Raw genomic sequence first — 23,505 nt, 5'->3', positions numbered from 1 at the left:
ACATCATGTGGGGCCTGTCCACATAATTTAATCTAACCTTAATACCTTTCCAAAGGTCCCATATCTAAATACCATCACACTGGGTTTAGGATTTTAACATATACATTCTGGGAGGAAAGAGACATTTAGCCCATAGAAGTTGTGAAAGCCAAAAATATCTTTAGACTGACACAATTTTCCTTTAGAAAGCAAAGTTGCGCCTAATTGAGAACTATTGCTTTAGACTGAAAGAAACATATCAACTAGTCACAAAGTATAGATTTTACTAGATCTTTATTCAAACTGTTTAAAAAGTGAGAAGTTGTACTACAATGAATACTAATTGAAGATCTGTTAATATTAAGGAATTGTTAATATTTTAAGTATGATAATTTTATCATCAGTATGTTTTCAAAAAGTGCCCTTGTCTTACAGAAACACATGTTTATTACTTGCAAATGCAAAGTTATCATGTCTGGGATTTGCTTCAAAATATTTGGGAGGAAAAAGGACAGTGGAGCTAGAGGCATGGATGAAAGAAGATTGATAGTTAATAATTGTTAAAACTGGGTAATGGAATTCATTATATATTCTTTCTTCTTTTGTATATACTTAACATTTCAAACTCTCATTAGTGTGGGGTGTGTAATAAGATGTGGTCCTGAAATTCATCCAAATTTCTGAGAAAGAGGATTTGGCCTTGGGCAGTCTAAAGTGACTCCTTTATTCACTGATAGAAAGAGATGCATTTTGGCAGAAAACTATGGATTATCACCTCATTTGGTTTATCCCCAACCAAACTAGCTGAAACACCTGGAATTTCATGGTCTAATAACAGAGGCAGATGTAAATAACAAAAATACAGTTGTCTAATTGCCTTATTAGACATGTAAGGACCAGTAATAACAGATGAAGGATTGTCCCTGGGAAAGGTCAGAAAAAGTTTGTCATTGAAAATATTTGAATTTCATCTTGCAGGATGATGGGAGACAGTCACAAGGGTTTAGAAAAGGAAACAAGATAGAAACAAGAGACAGCACCGGTGTAGGAGGAAGAGTATTTTCAAAAACATGAATTTTTAAAACAGTTCAATGTTCTCAGTGGATCGATGCCAGTGTTTCTGCATGACGAGAGCACAAGGCCCCAGTAGTCCCAGGAGAAGAGATAGGAGGGCCAGCCGTGGCCGTCACACACGGCCCTCCACGTCATGCTAAAGGGAGTATACATTTTTTTATGGGCATTTGGAAACCAAAAGAATGTTCTAGGCAAAAGAAAAAGGTTATGAGTTTTTCATTTTGGAGTAATTACTTTGGTTGTAATATAAAATCTGGAAAACCACTTAGTCCAGATGAAAAGTGACAAAGATGAAAGTTACACAGTGATAGCTAAGTTTGAAAAGCTGGACTAAGGGCCACAGAGCAGGATTTAGTTGATACTTTTCCCTGGTGCTAACCTCAGTTTTACATAGAGTTCTAGATCATGTTTCCTATCATATCAAAGCACCTCTACTTCAGCTTCTCCTGAACCTCCTATGCTGTACTCTGTGATGGTGAATGAGCACTGAAATCCCCTTATTCACTAGTGCCAGGACCGTGTAAATCATCTAGCTTCCTTACATATCCAACTGGCTTCTGATGTTTCATTTCTCCACCTTGTCAGTGTCTTTTCTTCTCTGTTGTGAGATCCTGATCTCTATACTTTCAAGGATATGTTACGATATCACTGTTTTACATATCAAGGTTGAGAAATGTTATTTCTTCATCAGGTCTAATTCAGTGTTGTGAAAATAGGAGGTAGTTAATCATGGTGGTTTAATTTACTAAACCTTATATCAAGCTTAGTTTAGTGGTGGGAATTTAGTTAGATCCTCAATAGCACATGTGTAAATTATATCAATTCAGGCTATTTTGCATTTTAAACATTAACTACTTTAAGACAAAACAAATTCTGTGTCTTTGGAGAAAAATTTCAGTTGACGATAAGGACATGGTAGTTGGCAGTGGGTTAGAAGATCCTTGAACTCAGATTTTTCAATGATTTTTTTCAAAACATATCATTTGAAATAGGAACTATCCCGAATCATCCAATACACTTTGTTTCTGTGCCTATGAATAAACTTGGCATTGTATGAATTAAGTTGGGCAGTGCAAGAAAGATACTCTCTCCATTCCAAATATTCTTGAATTCAGGTATAAATTTTATAGTCAAGAAACATATATTCCCTGGCTATGAAAGAGAGAAAAACTTCTTCCAAATGAAGTGGGTAGTGAGCAATGTCTGGCCATGAGCTGTACTCTGAGAAAAATGTGGATCTAATTCCAGAAATAGAACACTCTTTAAAATAGAGATTTCCCTTGTGTTCCCAGATTTGTTATCTGCTATTCCCACACAGTATTCATAAAATTAAAGAGTGTTAGATGAAGCCATTCAACCATGATAACATAATTATGTAAGTAATTATATATGTATATATGTGTATTTATGTGTAAAAGTTGTTTTTATTACATCAAAATGATGTAATAAAAAAGTAAGAAATAGTAAGAATTAGCAAAATTCCTAATAAAACTTCTCATAGATATTACTTTTATTAGTTTTATATCACTAAGGGGTGGAAAAACCAGAAGAACCCAAATAATACAGAGGAACCTTCATACAACCATGGGATTTTCCCAAATGGACATGAAAACTTCCTCAGACAGTCGCATGTATTCTCCTGCATGACGAACCTATACAAAGTTACTTTTTCATGTTAACATAATCTTTCTTAATTACCACTTTCAAAAAAGGAGTGAGTTTTGAGTGTCATGATAACTATCACAATGTTTAAATCCATAGTGAACCATATAAACAAAAAATATATATGATAAATAAAAAAATGGCTTAATAATTAAAGAATTTTGACAATAAAAAGTTTAATATATATTGTATTCAATCATTTAAAAAGTACTCCTTTGTAGACAACTTATACTTCTTTATTAATAAGAAAAACCAAATTAGTATAATAAAAATATTTAGTCATCTTTCACAATATTAATAATTTTAAGTGCTCTGCCTCCACTTCATCAGTTTTGTGTTTAATTTTAAATCATTTCATGGTAGATATATTTAAGAATTTAAGAGTGAAATAGTTATTTTCAAAAGTTGTACCAAAATTTCCATTCTTTGAGAGCATATTGCTCAGCATGTTAACAAACAAAAATATTAAAATCTTTGTTATCTAGACTGCTCCTTAAGTGAATTGAACCAGACCAATTAATATATTATGGGCAGAATGTTTAATAATTTGTGACTGTTTATATTGACTTTTCCACATTTTCAAAATCTACTGGCATGAAATAAATTCCTACATGTACATTATACAGTTATTAAATGTTAAATATTATTAATATTCAATTTAATGATAGATGATATTAATAAAACATGCTCACAAAGATATAGGATTAATCCCTCAATGACAATTCATTAAAGCATGAATTTGGTCTCTAATATATTTATATAAAATTTCAGCCATAACTACTATAAAATATCTAAAAGAGAGACAATGTGAAAGAATTAAAATGTATCCTGAAAAGAATGTTTAGTTCTAAATAACAAGAAGTACGGTTTCTGTTTTTTTTTTTTAACTGCATGCAATATTTATATTTCTTAAAGACCAATGCAATGGAGTCCGTAGTGTGCCAACATTTGCTTTTTCTAACTAGTAAGCAACACAGTAACACACTCATAATGACTGTAAACAAGCCATGTGAATAGAAATGGAAACCTATTTTGGTTTGTGAAATTCTACAAGGAGCTAAACACATTTTCCATATGCTACATGATTCAAGTAGTAGACTGTGGCAAGCTATTATGTAAGATAAACACTCATATCCATTTCTAACCAAATTGAATACAAATCAGCATGAAACTACAGATACTGAGATTCTACTTGAAGATAAGTGACTAGGATTCTTCCATCATAATTTAAGATAAAACATTTATTTGGGGTAGCTGGTGGCTGATATAACTTAAGTTAGTTGATCTTCATTATAATAGTTTTTCACTCTGATAGATTGCTTTACCTTAAATACAAATTGGGGATAACAAAAATATCTTCTTTAAATTTTCATGAGAAGGATCATTTTTCCTACTGCTTTTCAGAATTGGCTCATCTTTTCCTATTTCTCTTTAGTGTACTAAAAACTGTTTAGCTTCCTGCTTATATAAAATAAATTTTTGATTTGGAGTTCTTTTCCAAAAGAGTACTGTCAGTACTCTCAGTTTTAAGAATTGAATGGAACACAAAAAACAAAACCTAGCCACACTGTTGAATTTCATCACATGTTTCCATATATTTATTAATTCTGAGAACTTTCTTATGCATTCAGTGATTAAGTACTCAGGGATCATCCCTGGGGAACAAAACTATTATTGTACCATTTTTTGCTATGCAAATGATTCTTGCTTTTGAAAATATTTCAGTTAGATCAATGATTCTTATGGAAGATTCTAAGCCAAAAGCTCTTTGTATTCCCATGTATGTCACCGAAACTGAACCTCAATTAAAATATTTCAATGATATATAGTATATCAGAATACTCAAATATGTCTTTCTTTCTCAACCATGGAATCATATTTTTCAGATTATGGCAGACTGGGTATCAACTAATAGCTAGTCAGAAGACACATGTCTGGCATGAAAACAGCATGAAAAAAGTGAGATTTTTTTTAAATTAAAGAGATTCTATGTCAAAAGTCTTTCCTTTACAACCACAAGGAATTATATTCCTTAGTGAACCATTCTTGCTCTTACATACACCTGCATTAGTCCAATTCAGAAAGGTTTCCTTGAAGAAAGAAGAAAAAATTAATTCAATAAATCAGAATCCTATTTGCATGCATACAACATAGATCTTGGTATGGCATGTAGAAGCATCAGACCTAATTAAAATATTATTTAATTGAAATCATTTTAGTAGTTATCATGTTTAAAATAACATTAATTCCACCCTCATGCCTATCTTCCCTCACCTGTGTTAATTTGGATCTTAAAAATGTAATTCATACAGTCATTCTGACCCCCCCACACCCAAAGAGACTACTAAAAGGAAAGTGTAATACATTATTGATGACACTAATGAAATTACAATACACATCAATCATTTTAATGGGTCTGTTTCAATGACACATCACGGTGGCCAGGAATGAGCAGTGCCAAACTCAGAAACCTAATTAATAACTCCCAGCAGCATCAGTGAAGGAGATGAAGCATCTTTACTCAACTGACAAATCTGTTCCACTCAACTAAAGCAAAGGGAAAAACTGAAGAAAAAGAATTTTGAAACAAAGGCACCTAAAGTCTTCATGAGTCATTTCCCTGTGTGTGAATTAGCAAATTAATGATGGAAATTATGATTCTCTTTCAAATGTTCCTTCTGATATTCATAAATGGGCACAGGATGCCATCCATTCTAAATTTGAATTAACATCCATTATACCCCATGTTGAGAAACACCTAAATGAAATCACACTAAATAGTAAGTCATGTCTTTCAAAATTGACTGGGAATATATGTTGAATGCAGAGAGCAAAGGCCGGCTCAATTTCTTAAAATTGTTGCCAACTCTTTTTAAGGATTATACTAACTGTACTCCTTAGTTAACAGTGGACTGTATTTATATCAACATTAGAAAAGATTATTAGACATGGATACTATGTCCATGCAAATTCACAAATTACATGGCTGTGCTATTTATAGTGCAAATATCCTTTCAGTTAAATTTGAATTTGGACCCTACTGGCAAAAGCAGAACAAGAAGAAAGACCATTGTTGATATGGTCAAGCCATAAACTCACCCTGCAGACAAATGAGGCTGAAAGACATGTATAGCAGATCATTTGCAAAAATGGCTATAGTTATTCCCCTCTCTGTATGCAGGTCACTTCAGAATATCACTTTGCAGCTCCTTCACCAAGAGGTGGAATCTATTTCCCTACCTCTTGAATCTGGTTTGGCTTTAATATTGACAATAGAATAAAATGTGGCATAGGTGTAAAGTCTATGCCTCAGAAGGTCTTGCATGCTTCCTGTCTTTCTCTGGGATCCTGCTGAGTCACCATGTGAACTATCCCAGGTCACCCTGCTGGAGGAAGAGAGAACCCAAGGAGCAGAGAGGAGCTGCTCAGCTGTGGCTTCCCTGTTCTTGCTAGCTTCTAGGCAAACTGGCAGCAGAAGCTCTGGTTACAGACGTAAACAAAACCAAGAGATATCCAGTCTGGCACAGGTCAGAAGAATCGCCCAACTGAGTCCAGCCTAGATGTCCATATTGAAGAATTATGGACAAAATGAATAACTGCTTTAAACTACTAAATTTGGGGTTATTTTCAATGAAGCAATGGATAATTGATATTATTTGGCACTGGTGTTCTTCCCTGTGGGAAAGGAGGGGCTTATGTTACTATAGGCATCAGTTCTTTACACTCTACTGACAGAGTATAATGCATGATGTGGATTTGACAGTTCTTTAAATGACGGGCTGAAATCAGAAACTGCTGTTGGAAAAGCACTCCAAAGACTCCTCATGATGCATGCATTACTAAGTTACAATGGCTGTGTTGATTCATTGGAAGTTTTAAAATCTAGAGTGCCAGGTGGGATTTTTCCACTAAACAAAAAACAATAAAATAAATTATGTATCACAGCATACATTGGTTTTTAACATGGGCCATTTTGCTTGCTGAGTTATATCCCAAGAAATGGGCAAAAATGATTCCATTATGATTACCTATAAAATAGAGCAGAGGATAGTAAACAATTGTTTTCGGTACAGTTAATATCTTAGGACTTCTCAGTCCATCTCTACACTGTAGCTCAAGAGAAGTTTCCAAAACAAGAGGTTATCTTTTAGGATATTCATGGAAGACTCTCTTTGAACAGCAAAGTGCTTGATAGTTTATTAATGAAGAAAAAGCATATTTCCACACTCAAAAACTTTCCATTAAGTCAGAAGGAGCACAGAAATGAGTCATAGATTAACACAATCTTTAGCACCTTCCAGAATTTGGAGAAGATAGTAATACTATTTATTTTTTCCCACACTGATGGGATTGTTTTCTTGGTTTTCTTCCAGTTTCATCACTGCCATTTTTCTTTCCATGTTATCTCTAACTATATGTATGACCTAAACCTCTATATTTAGGTAATTTTTCTTTCTTATTTGGAACTCACTTTCTCTCAACATTGCAGATTCTACTCATTAGCAGGTAGACTCTATCACCCTCCAAGGACAACTTCATTTGTTTATCAATAGGCACTTTACAATTAACATAAGGATGTATTTGCTTTAATCTATATCTCAAATATTTGCATTTTCCCTTTCTCTATTGTTTGTCCCTTAACCTTCGTTACCTTTAGTAAACAGAAATGCTGAGGCCTCAAAACCAAACAAAAAAAGTTAATTCAGCTTTTTTTTCTTATTTTTTTTCCAAATTCACTAATGAAAAGGATGTGAACTATTTGTTTTGTGAAGTTCACTGTAAAGGCAAAGTTTATAATTAGGCTGCATCTATTTAAAAAAAGTGAGTCAGTGATCTTTTTGCTTGTTCTACTCAACAGCCCTTGTTACAGATTTAATATGATGAGTAAGTCACTATGTTAGATGCTCAGGGATAGAAAAGAGAAGTTTACAGTCTACGTTGAAAGCCAAGCACATAATGAATAAATTAAAATATTATTTTAATGTATTGTCATTGTAATGTATTTAGAACATTACATGGTATGAAATTATTTAATTTTATATTTTACAGAACTTTCCACTTTATTCTATGTATATATTACAAAAAATACTGTTTTGTTATATGTGTCTTTGTGTATCTTGTCTCTCTACCATATTATTATATACATTTGTATGGGCATATACTACAAACTCTATAAATATACTATGCAGTGTTCACAATATGCCTTAAGGTTTGTGGGAGAAGCTCCAGGAGTAGACCCTAATGGTAGCAATTTAACTTGGTTCATTTGATTCCAAATGCTATAATACTGATCCAGATAACACAGTCCTAATTAAGTCAGCATAAGGTATTTCTTTAGCCAAATGGATTATTTGAATAATGGGCATGGACCAAGTCTTGGTAATTACATTTGAAGGTATATTTTCTGCAGGATTCTAAAAGAAGTGGTTTCTTGCTTCTTAAGAGAACCACCAAAACGCTAATCCTTTTTCTCCTTTTGGAGAGCACGGGTTATGGATATGAAATCTGTAAATGGTACATCTTTTCTTTCCAATAGGTGGAAATCAGCTTTGATATGATCCCATGGAAGGAAGAGCTGAGAGACAGAAAAAACTTATTCTTTGGACACATGATAGAAATTCTGAACCAAATCAACCTAAAACTGGTTCTTCCTCTTGACTTTCAAATACATGAATCTATTTTACTCTTTAAGCCAATTTGAGTAGGGTTTTATGCTATTTCAATAAAATGTATCCAGATAAATAATGCTTATTAGTGATATAGTAATTAAAACACATATATATTTTCCTTAATAACTATAGATTTTTATGACTTGAAGAATTTAGGTAGTTTAGCTGACATATGAAAATGACTACCTTATGGTAAAAAATGCATGGTTTCTCTTGAATAGCAAGTATGTTATTCAAGATGACTCAAAAACTTCCAAATCAGCAGAACATTCAATGTTTGTTTAATTTTAGTTAGAAGGAAAAATAAATGCAAAGTAGAGTGATTGTACTATTGAAAATAGCTATGAATGTTGATCACAAACGTTGAAGGTATTTAGTGAAGAAATGTTTTAATGTAAAATTACTCTGAAAAACTAGAAAGACTACATTTCACATTTTATAGAACCGTGACACCTGTTAATTTATTAACATTCACTTTGAAAATGGAACAAAAAATAATGTTTAAAAGAAACTCTCTGGCACTGTTCCTTACCTGAGTAAGTTTGCTTAAATATTTTGAAGCATTACTATCTATTTTTGCTAGCATAAAAGAAAATAAAATGCTGTGGTTTATACCTGTAAAAATGGATCCACATATAATTTACTATGCAAATTAAAAAAAAACAAACTAAAATCCTCTGATTCTGAGGTCCTATTTTTTTTTTGTTCAAAATACTACTATGGTATAGGCAAATTTCTACTGATTATGTTGAAGTTGATGGTTAAAAAAAAGAAAAGAAAAGAAAAAACCTAGAGCAGATAGTAGAAATGTCAGTCCTTTCCTGTGGGTGCTCTGGAAGATCCATCTAGTCGCATCATTAGTCATGGGTGTCAGAAGGTTGAAGAAGGTCCATAGGTAACCAACTCAAAGTAGGCCCATTTTTGGTTATACTAGACAAAACTAATGATATCACACTTAAGAAAAATAAATTTATTGAAAGTGTGTATACTGTATGATCTCATTTATATGTGGAATCTTTAAAATAATGAACTCATAGAAACAGGAAACAAGTGGTTGCCTGAGATGGGGCAGGGCAGTGGTGGGATGGGTGAAGGTGGTCAAAGGGTACAAATGTCCATAAATTTCTGGTTATAAGATAAATAAGTACCAGGTTGTTGTGCACAGCATGGTGACAATAGTTAATAATTCTGGTAATATATATTTGAAAGTTGCAAGAGAGTAGATCTAAAAAGTTCACAAAAAAAAGTAACATTGTGAGGTGATGGATGTTAACTAAACTTACTGTGGTAATCACTTCACAATACATAAATATATAAAAAATTATGTAGTACACCTTAAATGAATAGTGTTGTATGTCAATTATATTTCAATAAAACTAGAAAAAAATCAGTGTGTTAAAATATGTAAAAAAAGAGTGCATATATACACTTTCAATAAACTCATTTTATATAAAAATACATATACATATACTATACATGTTTATATACTATATATACTATACATATATTTATATATTATACATATATTTATATACTACATGTATATAAATATATATATATTTATATTTATGTGTATATATGTAAACTCATTTATGGAAGTGATGGAAAACACTGAGAACCAGGCAGTGACCAAGAGAAGCTGTGAATCACAGTTCTGCCAAGATCCCGCTAGAGGAAAACAAGTAGAGGACGCTGACGGCTGAGATACTGCCGCCACTGCATTAACGCTAGTCTACCACGGCGGCTCTGGGTCTCTTACCATCTGCTTGTGCCACAGCCACAGTCCTGATCCACAACAAGCATGAATAATCTTGAACTGCCCCTACACTTTTCCCTCACTTCTTCAGATCTAATGACCTGGGAGAGGTCAATCAGTTGGCTGAGCTTAAGTCACCTCCCTGTATCTTAGCTCAGGAACAAAATAAATGGACCTATCACCCTCTGGGGACATATAAATCTTGCTTCCTACAAGCTCACCAGGAGCTCCCATCATATTGGAAAGAAGTTCTGATATCAGGCAGCCAAAAATGAATTATAAAACAGCAACCCAACAAAGATCTGCTTACCCTAGTGAAGGGAAAGTAAAGTGTTTCAGCAGGATTCTCTTGACATTACCCTCTACTGCTCTACTTGGAATTATGGAATTCTCTCGAAATTACCCATGCTGCTCTACAGCATGGCATTCTTTCCCCTAATGTTAAATGCTAGTGAGCACTCTATAATATTCCAGCAGTAGTTATCAACTTGAACATGTATGAGAATAACCTGAGATACTTTGAAAACTGCTTAAGAGATTCAGACGCAGAGTCTGAGATGCCCAGAGGAGTTTGCAGTTTCCCTTCTTCCTTACTTAATATTGGGTGACACCCGTATACACTTAACAATTTCCTCCAGTGAGTTTTACATCTACCAAGAAGTACTGTTTTGTTCCTAAATAGGTTTCTTGCAGTAACCGGTGTTGTAATACAGAAAATCATATGATTTAATTAACATTATGTAAGTAATGACACATTAAATGTCAAAATTACTCCTGTGAAAATCAACCTGTGTGCTTTGGAAAGACTTGTAAGTATTAACTGATAAAATGAAAGTGTTGCTGAAAAAATTACTAACAAGGGAAAGGGAGAAGAATAGTGACAATGGAGAAGAAAATCAAAGCTCAAAATTCAAAATTGTTCTTCAAGTCCCTAGTCCTTGCTCCTAAATGAGGAAACATAGGTGCTGCATCATTAGTATGGCTTAAACAGGAAGGTAACTCTAGAATTCTACTTCCTAGAGCAGTACTCAAAGAAAAATCCTTGGTTCTATATCAAAAGATTGGTGATGAGTGTTTCAGTTAAAATAAACTGCTTTTCTCATCATTTGGCCACTTAATGGTTGTACCTTCATACAGTATACAGTCAAACCTTTACTCCTAAAAACTAGAAAGGAAACTAACAACTTGAATTCCAACTCCATTGAACGGGTGATTGTGGCTTTCTAGGTTGACAAAGGATGGGGGACTACTTTAGGGCCCAAATAAAAGATATTTGTCATTATTTAGACTCCTACTTGTAGACCCCAGCTCACTTAAGATTATTTAGTCCATTCTTTTGGTGATAACATAGGTTTCTAGAAGTAAGCCATGGATATATAAACTGAGTTATCAAAATGAAGTTTAGTCTATCACGGCATAATTATTTGGTTTTGCTAATTAAGGTAGAGTCAACCCACTAATCCCTTCTAAATTTTATATTCTAAATTCCCTAATTTTCCTGTTCATGAATCTGAATTCAATACTTGCTAAATTTCCTCTTTACTAGGTACTCTAGACGGTATGATATCTGTTTAAGCAATGGCCCAATTTGTTCTTAATCAATTATATTATCTTTAAAGGAAACAATTAGAATTTATGTGTATTTTTATATCTCTTGTGTTTTACAGACATTTAATTAGTTCCTTTGCAATATATGTGTCACCATCTGAAATACAACTAGTTTTTGAAGTAGCTGACTTTATTCAGTGAGTTGAGTTACATTAATCTATATCTACTTCCTTGAAGCCTAATATTTATGCAAAAAATAATACATGCAATTTTTAACCGAACACTTTGGAACTGTAGCTCTAAACAGAGATGAAGAAAAGTAATTGACTCTTTGCACCAGACATCTGGGTACAAGTCATCTTGAAACTTTGTTCTATACTTAATGAATGTTCTGGCAGGTACATTAATCCAATATTCTGAAAACAAAATCACTAAGAAAATTCTGACTCCCACAAAAGCCAAGACCTTTAGCAGTAGAATATGTCTAAATTATGTAAATGTTGAACAGTCTGTGAGATGATTGTTATTTCATAAAGTACATTAGAATGATTAAATCATATATGAAGGTTAGGTTATAGAATCTTGATATTCTTAACACTTAAAGAAGACAGGACTGAAAGAGTCTACATTTGGATAAAAATAGAAGAAAGAATGTAGTAACAACCATACTAATCTCATCATAACTAAGAAAATGTAGGAAGAACTTAAAGTAGAAGTTGATAGAAATCAAGGAAAAGTAATTACCTTTGGTGCACACACATGAAATATTTATTAAGCACCGAGTATTATGTGGGATACCAAAGAATTAGAAAAGTGGTCTCAGATCCAAAAGGAATTTTGACTTTTGAATTAAATGGGAAAGAGTGGATAGTTTCAGAGTTATAATCTTCTGCATTTGTGGCTAATGTACTTAAAGTAAAACAAAACCCTGAAGTTTAAGAATTCTACCAGTTTTTCTTGCTCACAAAGACCTCAAAATGGAAAGTTAATTTATAGTAACTTTATGTTTTGTCTTCCCTCTCTCAGAAAGAGACAATTTAGAGATATTGGAGACACCGTCTAAAATATAAAGATACTGCAAAATGATAGACTGATAAAGATTTGAATGAACATCATAGCCTATGATATAATTTCATAGTTTTATTTTCCATGATTAATTACATTTGATAACTCTCCACCTTCATGTAATTATTTGAGTAAGATGTCAATATTTTCCAAGAAATATATCTTTATGACTAACTAGCAATAACTGCTATTAGCTTAAAATTAAGCTACAATAAGATTTACTTTTTTGCCATTATTTTAGAAACACTCACAAAAACCCAATTCCAAACAGAAAAATAGTTATATGTAAAATTTCTGCTAATTGGAGAAATAACTGGAAGTAGGAGGATATAAACTTCAAACAAGTACATATTGAATTTTACTTTGGTTTTCATTTTTAACTGAAATTTCGCCCTTTAAAAATCATGCTGGGAGCTTATAGTCAGTATGTAGCTTCAAAACTAATCTCTCATGTACCTACTAAAAATAGGCAATTAAATAGGTAATTTTTAATCACCTATTAAAATTATTAAACAGTTGGATTCAAAGGCAAGAAAACACGCGACAAGGAAAGAGCAAAAGTAATGTTATTTTAATCTTTAAAATAAATCAAATATCATAAAACATTTTTAATGTCTAGTCTTATTCTTAATTGTGTAAAATTTTAATGTTACATTAAAAAAATCAATTGACTCTCTCTACCCATATCCAATCAACTAAGTAAACTTTGCTTTTCCTTTCCAGTGGAATTTGAAAATTGTTAGTTCCCTTCCAAATGGAGATGAGATACAGTGATAACAATTGTTACTGCTACTGTTGAATGGCTATGAATAAATGAAGACTTTGAGGATAAACCATATCAGCTTTGCCTTCCTATGGTTTTACTAATACATAAGGAATCAAGTCAGAGAACAACCTTATGTCTGGCAGTATTTTGGAACCATTTCTTTTTCAATTATTTCCTTAGCAATGTTTATCACTTGTCTATACATTTTTAAGATACATGTATGTGTATATATATATACATTTATGTATGTACATGTGAATATGAATATACATGCATATTTTTGTAAATGTATTTATATATTAATATATAAATATACGTATATAAACATAGATATTGAAATAGAAGTAGAGATAGAGAGAAGGGTATGCAATCTGCCCCATACTCGACTATGAAGAAAGAAGTCTAAATTTTATGTCCTCTTCCTAAATCATATGCCTGAGTAATAAACCGTTTGCTACACTGTAAAATACTACATTTATTAGTAATACAAATCAACAATATAAAGACAATACAAACTAAATAAATGCATGATGTTCCAAGTGATAAGGGGCTGATTATGTGGTTGCACGGACACCAATGTAACTACATGAAAACAGGGAGACTTGTATTACTTATAAGCTATAAAACATTCCCATAGCAGCCTGTCTTGGTATCTATTTGCAAATCACCAAACTCTTCTTTCCATTTTAAGAGTAATACACAGATTTTAACTCTCATTATACTTGGTTTATCAAACTAGAACTTTCTTTACTGAAATTCTAATTATATCACTAATCATCTACTTGGTTGGGTAATGTGAGGTTTACCTGGATATCTACGTGTCTGTGCTCCATACTGTAAAGGACCCACTGTGATCTTTGCCCTACTGAGGGAGAAAGAATAACATGAAGAAGAGAATATTTGAAAAGAAAATATAAATTGCATCTAAAATCTACTAACAACAATAAAGAGAAATGGAAAGACACGAAGGAAATATTAAATGGTCAGCATAACAATCATACCCATCTGAATCCAAAATTCATGTTCTTTTCCACAAAACTAAACTTCTTGACTCAACATTGCCAGTTCAACATTTCTGAAACTCTTCTTCCTCAATGGTAAAACAGTAAATATTACTTAACAATCTAGAGTTGTTATAATAATTAAATGAGCTAAAACATGTAAAGTGCTTAGCCAGGGCCTAGCATATACAGTAAAACTTTATAATTGGTAGCTACTATTATTATTTGACATTTCTGGGTTTTTCTCCCTTGGACACATCCCCACATCCCCTTAATTCTCAGCTGACTTTGTTGTTAGTATTACAGAGCTGTGAGATCAGCAGATGACTACTCCTGCCTAGGAAGGAGTTCATCCAAAAGGAACTTGAAGTGAACAAGGGAAAGACCACTTCTAAGGGTTTGCCAAGACAGAGAACTCCCCTGCACAGGTCTGTCCCAATAAAGCCACCTGCCCTTTTATATTTGACCTTACCTTTAGTTTAAAAATGCCATTAATTTACTTTTGTTACAACCGTTCTACTTCCCTAGCATGGCTTTTTTCTTCAGTGTGTGTGTGTGTGTGTGTGTGTGTGTGTGTGTGTGTGTGTGTGTGTGTGTGTATCTTAAAGAGGAAATACTATTTTAAAAAGGTGTACGCAGGTTAGAATCAGATGGCTGATAGAGGTGATACACACATAGACAAACAAATGTGTATTAAAATGTTTTGCTAAACTTTATTTTAAACTATTAGTGAAGATGTATTTTAGTCCATTGGTAAACTGATAAAAGCAGATACTGTTTGGAACTTACACTAACACCATACTCCAACAAGTATTAAACTTGAAACTCATGGCTGACAGATAGAAAAACTTTCAAAAGAAACAACAAAATAGACTTTTTCCAAATTGTCAGAATAAAGCAAATACCAAAGTAATGACAATTCACATTATTCATCAAGAATAAACAGTAAATAAATATTCCTTCCTTCTCCATGAAATGATTCTTTTTCAAAATAAAATAACATGGGTAGAAATACTTGTCTGAGGATGTTTTCTAACAAAGGGAGTCGATCACAGATACTAAGCACCTCGTCACTCACCCTGGATACTTAAATATCTGTATATTTTAATGTAAAAATGTAGTGTTGTAGCAGTAGGTAATATTAGAGGGTATTAAGGACATTGCTCTAAAAGCAAACAAGAAAGAAAAAGAAAATATATGACTTTCATGCATGTGTTGCATAATCTGACTCTATTCCCTTCTTACCTTTGTATCTCTGTTAAATGCCTGCCTTTTTTGACAGAAGAAAAAAGGAATCAATTAATTGAGACTTTATCATTGAAAGACTTTATAATATAAAAAATTTAAATAAATTTATCTGAAGTAAAATTGAGATATAAATTCTATCTGTAGACTTTGGTATAATGGCTTCTTTATCTAAAGTAGATACTGAAGTAAATAGAAGGAAAAATCTGCTAAGTAAGCATTTGAAGACAGAATGGGAAAAATTGAGACAACCAAAGATGTGTCCATAGTCCCAAGGATGAAAAAAGTTTCCAAAAGAGACCAAAAGAGAGGTCCAAACTAATGAGTTCTGGAAAAAAAAAAAAAAAGACTTTTTATATGGAGGACATTAGTGATATGGAAAAAATAAAATAATTAGAATGTTTCCAGGGGATAAGTCCCCAATACATGATTAAGGAATCAATGGGTAACACACATAAGCAAGCTGACCTTCTGGAATGTCTGTCAATAAATGGAGGAGGGCATGGAAGTGCAGAAGACTTGAGAGGGGGATTTTATATTTGTTTTAAGATACACTTTTGGAGTATGTTTTCAAAGCAGAAGGTGAAAATAAGTGCAGCAACCAAGACTGATTATCAATGGATAGAATATAAGGGTGAGTGGATTTATGAAAACTGATGGAGCAGGGCCAGGAAAGGGGAGAAGAAGGGATCAAAAGTACAGGTGACCAGGTTAGCTTTGGGAAGGTTTGGGAAGGTCATCTTTTTATCTTAGACAGAAGAAAGGAAGAAAAAGATACATACAGTAAGAGAACTGATGAGTGAACAAAAACATTGGAAGCAGCTGGCTAGTTCAGTTAAAATACTTAAGCACTCAATTTAGCACCAACTTGCTGTTGTTCACTAATCCTCCAGGTGTGGTAATGTCCTGCTCAGCCACTGGAACAGCTCTTCTAGCCCACAGGGCTTCCCATGATGCCCACACATTGCTATTCCTCAGTTGATCGTCATGATATCCTTGCATGTTAACAGATTGGGGTTAGGTGTGTATGATTCTTTCTGATGGGATGTCCAAAGCAATTTCATCCATTATTATAAACTTGGATGAATTCAGGCTCACAGATGTTGCAAATTAGCAGAAGAAAGTAGAAAGAGAATTGTTTATCTTTGGATCTTCTGGTTCCAAGCATAAGGTACAAAACAGAATAGACCTATAAGTGTTCGCTGAATTCATAAATGAAGCAAATAGCCAGTTTGTTTTAGTGAGACTTGAGAGAAACAGATTGCAGTTTCAGAAGATAAGTAGCTACAAGGTGAATTTCAAGTAATATCCTATATATTAATATTACTACAAGTATTTTTACCTGAAAATATATTTATATTATCCAAGGATTAAACAACATTATTTCATTCTATCATTTTGAGTATCATTGAGTAAATTTATATTCAACTAAAATATTTTGAGATTTTTCTGAGTTTCATTTGCTTAATAAGCTCACTTACTCCTATGGTCTCCAATATTTAACTTTTCAGATTTTTCTGCTTCTATATTTGTCATTCACCATCATAGATGCCAGTAACAGTATCACCATCATGGTTGTAGGGGAGGGAGAATTTCCTTAAAAAAAGGGGGAGTCTTATTATTCTCTTAGAGGTTTTATAAGACTGTCCCACTATGAATCATTTCAAATCAATTGGGTAGTTCACCTACCAAGAAAGGCTGCAAGATTCTTGAGAACATCAAGAGTAACATCTCTTAACAGAACTGTAACATGAGACACATATGCAATTTTTAATTTAGCTCAATTAAACTAAAAAAACAGGTGAATTGGTTTTATTATATTTTACTTACTATTATTTCAAGATGAATCAGTATAAAAATTATTAATGTGACATTTTCACTTCATTCTTTTTTTTGTAGTGAGCCTCAAAATCCATTGTGTATTTTATACATTATTATCTCAGTTTGGACTAACTACAGTTTAAGTTTCATGAGCCACATGATGCTAGTGGCTACCATAGTGAACCAAACAGATCTAGAGGTTCAGAGCACATAATTACAAATTAATTTTAAATTAAACAGGTATTTAAAAAAAATTTTATCAGGACATTTTTGTTTCACTGTGAACAAACCAAAAAGTCAAATTTATTCCTACTTTACTGTATTGATGGGCTCTATATAGATATCTAGGAAGAGAGTAGGAAGAAGCCAGACATTTTAAGGAATTATTTGGTGCAAGCCTCAGCTGTGGGAGGACATCTTCAAATTCTTTTACCAAGATTATAAGATATTTATTTGCTATTGTTTTTCTTCCTTTTTTTTTTTTTAGCTATTAAAATTCTCTCTCTTGTCCAAGGGTGATTGCACAGGTATTATGAAGGCTTCTGAGCTCAGAGATGGGAGCCTATGAAACCAGGACCCAGTAGGAAGAAGCCAGCTGTTTTAAAGAATTATTAAAAAATATTCCTAAGTGTTTCTTTTAAGATGAATATACGTAATACAGTGAAATCTGAAATAACAGTTTTGTTTCTTAACATTCATCTAAGTCCCCTGGACTAAAAAACATGTGGCCTATATATAGGTGCTTTTTTCTGAGTTACAAGATGGCTGAAAGCTAGCTCACCCAAACTTTATTGTTTAGCATTTTAACAGCAATAAAAAGGAAGCCAACAACAAATAAATATCTTAGAATCTTGGTAAAATAATTTGAAGATGTCCTACCACAGCTGAGGCTTCACCACCTAATTCAAGAAAGAATAGGTATAAATATCCACATGATCAAACCCTGAAATAATGGTGCAGGTTAGAAATGTTGACAGATCTTTAATTGTAGCAGCACAAAGGTGTTTCTGAGTGCCCCATGCACCACTGATAAATAGGAATGTAGAATATGGTTTTCTGCCTTGACCTTCAAGCTCCAACTGTGTTTTGGTCATCAAGAGTCCATAAATAATATAATTTATAACCTTTGAAAAGAGACTACGTGGACACAATAAACCCCATATGTTACATGGGGAAAGGGAGATATATGGTTGGCCTCATAGCCTCAGATGCAGTCAACCTTACTGACAAAATTCACCATGTTAACACATCATTTTTCAGTCACGGTCTAATAACTGATGTTTATCCTTAGCTCTTTTATTTATGATCTTATAATACAGGTTCATTTTAGAGAACATTTTTCTGATTATCACTATAAGATGAATGCCCCTAAACTACATGAAAAGTAAAAAATGTACTCTTCTATACCAGAAAAGGAAGGCTAAGATAGAGATCAGTTTATTTATGTATAGTAATATTCCTATTTACTCTGAGGTCATATTTTTAGAACACAGCAATCAAGTTAAAATAAGCTAAATTAGTATCTGGAGACACAAATAACTGTCACAAAGCCCAGCAGAATGTCTGAAGGGGGGTGGAGTAATACTGAATATCTGAAGTGGTCACCAGCAGTTTCTAGCACCTAAATGCAATAATATAAAGTATAAGTAACCAAAAAAAAAACATAGAAATAAAAAAGGGAAACAACAAAACATTGAACTATTTGCTCGTTTTTCTAGTTTCCAGCAGCAGATCATCTATAGCTGTTCAGGCCTGGGGCAAATGACTCAAATGTGTTGGAGATCTTTGTTATATTAAAGAGAATGCATAACTTTGATAACTTTCAGTAGACAAGAGAATGCTATATATTATTAAGTAGATTTTGAGAAATAGAAACTGATACCTTTTACAAAGTTTGTCTTGAGAAATGCCCTTCCTTTCTTCCATTCTCATTTCCTACAGACCAATGTCTAATTTATAAGATCTTACTGAAATACCACCTCCCTCATGATGCCTGCCTGGATACTATTCAGCTGAAGAAAACAAAACCAAACCCCTCACTCCTCTGAATAACCTTTTGTGACTTGGGATGTATTACTTTCAACCTTATTAGACAGTTCTTTTTGGAGATATTTTGTATCTGTATTAGATGGTAAGGGCAGAGGAAACACTAAACTGCCATCTATGTTCCTACAACAGGAGGAAGGGGCTGGGAACAGAAAGGCTGGAATGATTAAAATTTAGAAGCTTGAAGGGGGTATCCCATAAAGCCAAAACTCAGATCTCTGAATAGTGGTGACTGCCCAGGTATTATAAAGGTCTCTGAGCTCAGAGATGGGGCTCTATGAAACCGGAACCCAGACCTATGAGGAAGGGATTCTAATCAACTAGTGCTGGTCACTGATTGTATCATGTGGTTGGTTCAGCTAAGACTGGAAAAAATGAAATCAGAATTAACTGCTGTGACTGAAAACTGCTGCTCTCTGGGTGAAGAAGCTTTGGTAGGGTCACAATGACAGGAAAAGGAAACAAGACCAGGAACAAAATGGAAACAGGAAGAAGCATCTCTTTCTATCCCAGGCTTCCATATTCCTTTGGAGCCTCCTAGGGGACAGTCTGCTGAGCACTAAGGTGGCCAAGCAGAACTGTGGTCTGTAGAGTTACAGCCCCAGGCCCAGCATGGCATGCAGGATGGGATGGGAGTTAAAGACTAAAACATGAATGGAAAGAAAGGCATTGTCTAGTCCAAATTATATCCCTTACATTATCTGCTGTTGTAGGCTGAATGGTGGCCCCAAAAATATGTCCACGTCTTAATCCCTATAAACATTATTTTATTTGGTAAAAGGGTGCTTGCAGATGTGATCAAGTTAAGGATCTCCATTTAAGGAGATCACCCCGTACTATCTGGATGGGCCCTCAATCCGATTACAAGTGTCCTTATAAAAGAGAGGTAGAGGGATACTACATAGACACACGAAGAAAGAAAGAAGGCAGTGTGGAAACTGAGTAGAGATTGAGTGAGACCGCCACAAGCAAGGGAATGCTGGCCGCCGCCAGAAGCCGCAAGAAGCAAGGAAAGGCTTCATCCCTAGAGCCTCCGAAGAAAGTAAGGCTCCGCTGACACTTTGGTTTTGGACTTCTGGTCTCCAGGCCTGTGAGAGAATAAATTTCTACTGTTTTAAACCAAATTTGTGGTAATTTGTTACATAGCCACAGCAAACTAATAAACTTAATTTATACCCTATATAGAGGAAATACTTCCTACAATTTTATGAAATAAATACATAAAATGGTAATCATAAAAATTTTATTTACTTGGAATTTTATTTACATTTATTTAGAAAATAACAAATATGAAATAACACTAATGATGTGAGACCAGTAAAATTTGACTAAACTTAATCTAAACTATATGCAAAATTAATTATTTAGAAGTGAAGAAATCTGACTTTATGCAATGTTTCATTTGACTTATAGTAATAGATACTTAAAATAGAAAATCAAACATTTTCTGAAATAAAATGAAACAATGGAATTCCTCAAACTCCAGAGATTAATCTAGAAAAGTATTTTACTATATTTTTAGCTCTTAATTTTCAATGTCCAGAATGATTTTCTGTTCATCCATTTGATACTATATTATAAAGGAAAAACTGGCACTATGAATCAGCTTGGAGAAACTGTCCAATCTTTACTTTTTCAAAACTGTCTACTTAATTTCATAGTTAATAGTTAAGACAAGAACAGAATTGAGAACAAGGGGAGTTTACAATAGCTTGCAGAGAGAACACTTAATATTTGGTGCATATATTTCTTTCCTCCTAAACTTTTGTATGTCAAGGCTAGATGTTATTGGCTTTTGAATGATATTCTGTAAAATTAAGTTGAGTTAGCATATCTTCCAAACTCTCTGGTGGAACATATGTAAGCTTTGATTAGAAAATGGGACCTATGATTAGCAATAAAAAACTGGAGACACTTTAACTGGCACATTTGAAGGCTGTTCCTTCCAAAACTACTTGGCCATGTTTCCTTTCATTTCATATTATTGTATAAAGAGCCAGATACTATTTGCATGAAATTATTTTTCAGTGAGAAAGAGAGGCAAGGTGAATTTTTAGTCTACATTAGGATTAGCCAAATATAACCAGACAGATACAAACAGAATTTCTTCTCAAGTGTTAAAGTGCTTCCCTAAAGTAATCTTACCTTGTCAGTTACATTATTCAAGCTGAAATTAGCAGAACCCCTATTAGAAAACAGAAACTCATTTTATCCTCATTATAGCCATTAAAATCTATTGCTCATGAAAGAAATCTGTAATTTACTGTATCTCTCCTCTTCTTTATCCTCACATCTAATCCATCACCAAGCTCTGTAGATTCTACCTCCAAAATGTTACAAATTTCTCTCTCCATTTCAATTTCCATCAACACCCTCTTTGGTGAGGGTTGATTTTATGTGCCAACATGGCTGTTATACCACCCATTTGTCTGGCCAAACACTGATCTATATGTTGCTGTGAAGGTACTCTGTAGATATTAATAAGTACAATCTGTTGACATTAAGTAGAGGAGCTTATCCTTGATAATGTGAGAGGACTTCATCCAATCAACTGAAGTCCTTAAGAACAAAAACTAAAGTTTCCTGGAGAAAAAGAAATTTTGCCTCAAGACTGATATACAAATCTTCCAAATTTCCAGTGTGCCCTACTTATTTTAGACTTAAGACTGCAACATTAACTCTTCCTTCTTGCTAGCCAAATAAACTTGCTTACCAGTCTCCACAATTGAGCCAATTAAAAAACATCTGTCTATCTGTCTACCTATCCATCCATCCAACCATCCACCCATCCATCCATCCTGTTGGTTCTGTTTCTCTGCAGAACTCTGACTGATACACATAACTCATTAAAATATATCATTTTTCATCTCTCCATTTCTTCCATTACCTCCTTAATCCCATCTCCACGTAGACAAGAATAGACAGATAAAGAAAGAAAGGGATGATAGACTTATGTTATCCTTTGCTTAAAATCAGATTTCAAATGCATTGAAAATAACATCTAACCCCCTTTTTATGGCCTCTGGCCCTTTTTTAATTCTCCAAACTCAACCAAGTTGCTCTTCCCCAATCAATTTGGACATGTTTAAAGAAAAAAAAAATCCTATTTGTTTTACTTCTAGACATTTTTAAGGTTTGTAATTATTTATTTGGTTGTCTGTCTGCCTATTCTGTTTGTTACCATAATGGCTGAAGTCCACCAGGGGAGAACTGATATTTATATTTTTAGGCATTGTATTCTCAGTGCCTGGCATAGTTCCAGCATTTGGTGGGTACTAAATATTTGCTGACTTAATAAATGGAATCAGTAGTAAACCAAGATAAGTATTTTGAAGAAGTGTCAACAACTTCTAACTTACAGATAAGAAAAATAAGAATAACATAAGAATCAGAGGAAATATAAAAATCAAAATGTCACACAACTCATAGGCATTAGTCCTACAGCCTATTTCTGAGTAGCGGCAAAGGATTAAATATCCATAGAATCATTTTATTCACCTCAACTTTCTATTTTCAATCACCATATTTTTATCTTACTCCTATCTGTGAGGCTACTACAAAGGTGGCCATGCATTTGGTAAAAAAATCAAACTTAGAATATCTACAACCAGGTTTTATCACTTTCTAATTTATGTCATTTACCATCTTGGGTAACTGTGGGGAATTTTTTTCTTTTTTAAACTTCCGAGTCCTTATATTCAAAATAGGGAAGATATCTGCTTAGAAGAGTGATTGACAGATCAAGAAGAATATATAGAGAGCACCAGGAAAAAAAAAAACATCGACAATTTCCATAAATGCCCTTGGAAAGGATGGTAGAGTAAAAGAGAGAGCATTTTGCAGCAAGAAAGCCCTAGGTAAAACCATGCAGCT

At 33.5% G+C, this 23,505-nt stretch overlaps 1 protein-coding gene across 5 annotated transcripts in view; it reads right to left on the bottom strand.

Moving 5' to 3' along the window:
• The window catches only part of NAALADL2 (N-acetylated alpha-linked acidic dipeptidase like 2), a 1,368,824-nt gene that overhangs the window by 2,493 nt on the left and 1,342,826 nt on the right, over window positions 1-23,505 (bottom strand). The window lies entirely within an intron of this gene.

This window comes from Manis pentadactyla, chromosome 1 (assembly GCF_030020395.1).
Source record: "Manis pentadactyla isolate mManPen7 chromosome 1, mManPen7.hap1, whole genome shotgun sequence".
Taxonomy (NCBI): domain Eukaryota; kingdom Metazoa; phylum Chordata; class Mammalia; order Pholidota; family Manidae; genus Manis; species Manis pentadactyla.
Note: the sequence above shows the minus strand (reverse complement) of the source record. Positions and strands in the feature narration are given on the sequence as shown.